The sequence below is a fragment of the Carex rostrata genome, chromosome 25, assembly GCF_964058835.1.
Source record: "Carex rostrata chromosome 25, lpCarRost1.2, whole genome shotgun sequence".
Classification (NCBI taxonomy): Eukaryota; Viridiplantae; Streptophyta; class Magnoliopsida; order Poales; family Cyperaceae; genus Carex; species Carex rostrata.
Window position 1 is genome coordinate 1,051,586 of NC_135942.1, and position 6,000 is coordinate 1,057,585.

The window sequence follows — 6,000 nt, forward strand, 5'->3', positions numbered from 1 at the left end:
TTGATCTTTTAAGTACATTTTTATATGAAGATTATATTTAATTATTCAAATTAACTATTTAAACTTTGAAAGTAAAGAGATGAATCATAGTAGTACGGGTCTATCCATAACCTCTCTGATTAGAACTACTAGCTAATAAATCCAACAAGTATATAATGTATGGCAAAGTGGCATCCAACACTCTGGTTATACGACTAAGTAAAATAATCAATACAATCCATATAAGATTGCTGGATAGAGACGGAAATAAAATAAATTAAAAGAAAACACCAAATTTAATTTAACGACGCCATTCTGATTTAGCTCACTAAAGTTAGGTACAAGACGGAATGAGAACGATTCGATGAGTATCTTCTCAAATTCGATCTGAAGTTAGGTATAGACTGTTGGATCCTATATCCAACGTTGAGGATATATGTAATATAATTATAAATTGTATACTGTCATATATAATTGTCATATTCATGTGATCTAATATGGAATTAAGATATTAGACAATTTATGTATTCAATAGGTTGTGGTTCATAAATGTATAGAACAATTTAGACAAATTTTTAATCATTGATGGACTGATTTAGAAAGTTTGTAATTCTGAAAAATACCTTTTTCAGATGTCAGAAGCTGTCTTTTTGGAGGGCTGTGCTGTCTATGCGGATTTCGATGTGTCAGCACGGTTTTTGATGAAACCGACATTATACTTTTTCAAATTTGCAAATGACCACAAAAAGGTTATTCTATATAAGGATTGGTCTCCAAGGCACAAGGTAACCAGAAAAAGACAAACTGAAAATACGTTTTTCTCTCTATAAAAAATACAGATCTGAATGCTTTCTCTTTTCTTCTATCATCAAAGAACAGAGAAGAGAAATCCAATATGAAATTTGGAGATGATTTCTCAAGAGCCGAACCTTGCTGTCTGGAAGACTTACTCCACAACCCGACGGCCAAAGGCAAGAAGGACTTCTTACCGTTGAAGACTTGTCTCGTGCTCACGGATGGCTTGTTAAAGCTTTGGATATTCCATTCCAAACGGCATGGAATCATGTATTATGTTCTGCACTTCAAATTTATATTTTGGTTTTCTTTGACATAGGACGGCCCTTAGGTTAAGGTGGAGAACTGTTTCTCCTTCTCCGAGGTGTAAGTGTTTGATCCCTAGATGAGGTGTAATTGTTTGATCTCTAGATAAAGCGTAATTGTTTGGCCTTTATGATTCTCCAACATAGACTGTCAAATCCATTTCAAAATTTGTACTTATAATTTAAAAAATCATATGAATATATGAATTAAGTGTATACAAATTTTAACGTCATAGCACTCCGTAAAAAAACTAATACAAAATTTGTGGGAATATGTACCAAAAAAGTTGTTAAACATATAATGTTCATATGAAAATGTAATTGGGAATTTATAAAAGGCATTTTCTTTTATAGAAAATGAGGCGTACACCAAATTTAATGGGAAATAGAGAGATGTTATCAATTTTATTGTTCTTGATTGAAGAGGTAAAGATATGCTTAATGGAAACATAGGAGCAAGGGCCGGCCAATTAGATATTATTTTTTATATATCAAATGCAATTTCCCGTTATAATCTCATAATTAAGAAGCATTTTTTCTGCTTAATCCAACCGTCAAAAATAATCAATTACAAAATGTATACATTGTCCTTGTATACATTTTGTATCAGTTATTCAAAAATAATCAATTACAAAATATATTTATCTTCATTTGTGACACTTGTCAGGTGGCTTATAAGTTATAATCAAGGATTATAACTGAAACATTTTGAGACAAGCGGAGCTTGCTAGGTAACTTACTCTCTGTCTGTCAGTAGGGGTGTCAATGACGAGATAGGAGTAGGTCCGATGGGCATTGGACCTACTTTTAGGTTCAATTAGCTCTATCACCGTACGATTAGCATTAAGATCTGTGCGCACGGAAATTGATAAAAACTCATACGGATTTTAATACAGAGTGCATGATTCTTGATGCAATTGGATGGCCAGATCACCCATCGAACCAAAGTAGGTCCAATGGGCATCGGACCTACTCCGAAGTGGTCAATGACACCCGTTTAACCGTTTATCCTATCCGTATCGTATTCGATAAAGCGAGTATGGGTAAACTTTTTTTTCGTTAAGTTATTGGATATGAGTATGGGTAAGGATTTTTTTTCGTTAGATAAATGCGTATGAGTAAGGGTAAAGATAATTTCGTACCCATTGGGTAACGAGTAATTATATAAAATAAATTATATTATAAGAAAAATATTATGCTAAATATTTTACTTTTTTATTTGAATGTTTTATTATTTAGTTAGGGAATTGAATTTGTTAGAAGAGATATTTGTGATTTTAATTTTTATTTTTAATAAAAAAATTATTACTTAGAATTAATTGCATATTTATATTCGTTATTCGCTCACTACCGTTTCGTTACCCGCTAATCCTAACGAGTATGGGTAGGGTAGGATAAGACAAATTTTTAACGGATATGGGTAGGGTATGGGTAAGATCAATTCTTAGTGGGTATGGATATGAAAATGGTTCCACCCTACCCGTATCGTACCCATTGATACCCCTATCTGTCAGCACCAAACTAAAATCAAGCTTTTCGATTTCAGTTATTTCTAAAGTCTTGTACTATCATGTTAATGCTCTTGACTAGATTTTTCAATAGTGTACCTAAACAGTACTAGAACTGCCATGGATGAGTAGAGACGAGAGAGAGGAACAGAAGAAAGGGGTGGGGGAGGAAGGACATTTTAGTCATTAATTATTTAGAGTGACAAAATTAAAAGTTAACTAATTTTAGAGTGGCATCATGATAATTTCTAATTTCAAGGTGGCATATTTCAAATGTTAAGATTTTGGAGTTGCAAATAACCAATTTTTCCTAGAATGTAAGTGGCAACCAACTTTTTTATTATTCGACCAAGTAAAATAAGCAATGCATAACAAATAAAAATAGGCGAATGACTTGTATCAAAATTTGCACGGATACATTAAAATTAGTATGGATATATACATATACATCTTGATACGGATTGAACAGCTCTTTTCGAGCATCAAACTGAATTTAGTATGACTGTCTCCCAGTTCAAAATTTTATTTATACTATCTTAAAAAAAATAAACCAAATAATCACAATTTCTTAAAATTTTCATTTTCATCACATTCACAGTTTAAAACTGCGGACAGATTTATTTTTTCCCCCGATTGTTTACGGCCAAATTTGTGTGTAACAATACGTGATCTATAAGTATAATTAAACATGTACAATATAATTATTTCAAGTATATAAAAATCAAATAAATTACTTCATTCATTCACTATAATTATTGTTGCATTGTTGGCTACATGAATAAGATTTTAATTAACCCAATTTGTGCAAGGGTCGAACAAAAAGTAAAAAGGAATCTGTCCGTAATTTAAAAGTGTGGACACTTAATTTCTTTAGAAACTGCAGACGTAGTGAAAATAGAAATTATCAAAAATTGTAGTTATTTGATTTAATTTTTATTTTAAAAATGGTATAAATAAAAATTGACAATGTCAAGAATAATACAAATTGACAATGTCAAGAAAAATTGACATTGTGGGAATATATGCAAATTTTGTGGGAATATATGCAAAAAAAAAAATTTGACAATGTCAAGAACTATCAAACTACGAGACATCCAATAATAATAAAAAAAATTACGAGAGTAGAACAAATCTCGGCCATTTTTATTAATAACAAAAAAAAAAACGTTTTTACCAAAATAACCTCAAATTTTGAGTTTTTTCAAATCTAACCAGACCGCCAGGATCACTGGCGGTCCAGTTCCATACCAGACCGCCAGTAGGGGTGTCAAAGGGTACGGTAAGGGTCGGGTGGAAGCATTTTCATACCCGTACCCGTCACAAATTATCCTTACCCGTACCCTACCCTTACCCGTTACAAATTGCCTTACCCGTACCCTACCGTTACCCGTTATAGTTGTCGGATAACGAAACGTTAGCGGGTAAATAACGGTTAATACTTGTATAATAATTATTTTTATTATTTATTAAATAAAACACTAAGACACATTTATTTGTCATATATATAATCACACTACTAATATGAAAATTAATTCTAACTATATTGATTTTTATCAAAACACAAATTAAAAAAATATATATCTTTGTTCTTTAATTAAAAAAATAAGGTATGCAAATAAAAGCAAGATGGTCAATTGTTCAAGTACTTTAACGTTGATTATGTTTAACACAGTTACATAAATGGTCAATTGTTCAACTTAGAAAATTTAATAAATTTTATTTTCTAAGATTAAGAGTAGTTGCCAGTTGGACTGTTGGAGAGGGATAGTAATTCAATGCTCATTAAGATATATAATATATACAATTTTTTTATATAATTACCCAATCGGGTAACGGGTACGAAATAGGCTCTACCCGTACCCTTACCCATTTTGATAACGAAAAAAAATCTTTACCCGTACCCGTACCCGATAAGTTTACGAAAAAAAAATCTTACCCATATCCGTCTTATCGAATACGGTACGGGTCGGGTAAACGGATAAAAGGGTGCCATTGACACCCCTAACCGCCAGCAACCTGGGCGGTCCAGTATGCTGGCTTATAACCACTCTGTCTCTCTCTCTCCAGCACACAGTATCATTTCATTTGTTAAACCACAGAGAAGAAAGAGAGAGCGATTTTGGCGATTTTGAAGCGATTTTAGGCGATTTAGAGGCGATTGCTACAGGTATTTTATTTTTTATTTAATTATTTTCTGTTTAATTTTTAATTAATAATTATTATACCCGCAGTCGGTAAATACTATAAATTAGTCTTTAATTAATATTATAATTAACTTTTAAATTGCAAAAAATAATGAATCTATTATACTGTAATTCTTATGAATTTTTCTTTTAAATGTAGTTTGTTAAGGAAAAAATGCTGGTTGCACTGTACGTGGGCGGTAAGCTAATTAAGGGTGTAGAGGGCGTGTATTACTCGAAAGATGCCTCATTCGGCTTGCAGGTTAATGAAAGAACCACATTTATTGAACTTAAGCAACTAGTATACGAAAAGACTGGTGTAAATCCCAACCGGTATGACTTAGAATTGGCTACCCGAATTGACACACAACGGGCTGGGGCGGGTAGACCTTACTTTGTGAGTTTTCCTATAACAGATGAGGAGTTGTGGAAGGCTGTGTACCAACAATTTGAGTCTAACCCTAAACTATCAATTTTAGTTTTTAACCGTAAACCCTAACCCTAAATTTTTATTAATAACCCAAAATTGAAACAATTCGACAAATTCGACAATAATTTTACAATTCTAAAACCGATATCCAATTAATTTTATTCAAATATAGCCCAACAACAAAGTCATGGCCCCAATTCCATACAAATTCAACCAATCACAATCTTACGAACTAAACCAATTAATTTACAGATTCAACCGATTAATTTACAAATCCAACCAATTAACACAATTCATTTACAAATTTAACCAATTAACCCTAACCCTAAACCCTAATCGGGTCGCCTTCCGGGAAAATCAACAACCCGGCAAGGTCACAAACAATTCGGAACAACCAATTCATAACGAGTTTTGATTTAGATAATTACCTGAGATAGCTTGAATACACAACGAGTCAGCGGGTTGCGGTCGGTTTCGAGATCCTTCGCTTCGCCTCCAAATCTTCCCGAAATCACCAAATCACGGTCAATGCACCACGAAGACACCACTACGAGAGAGAGAGGGGCAAAAAGAGTCAAAATGGCTTAGAGAGAGAGAGAGGCAGAAAGAGAGAGAGAGAGGGAGAGAGAGAGGCACACCTGGGCGGAGCTGGCGGCGGGCGCTGGGCGGATCGGCGATTTTTTTTTTTGGGTCTGGGGTCTGGTGCGCTAAACAGAGACAGAGGACAGAGGGGGGCCGGTTCGGAGGGGGGGGATTAATGTATAGTGGACCGCCAGGGATACTGGCAGTTTGGTCCATAG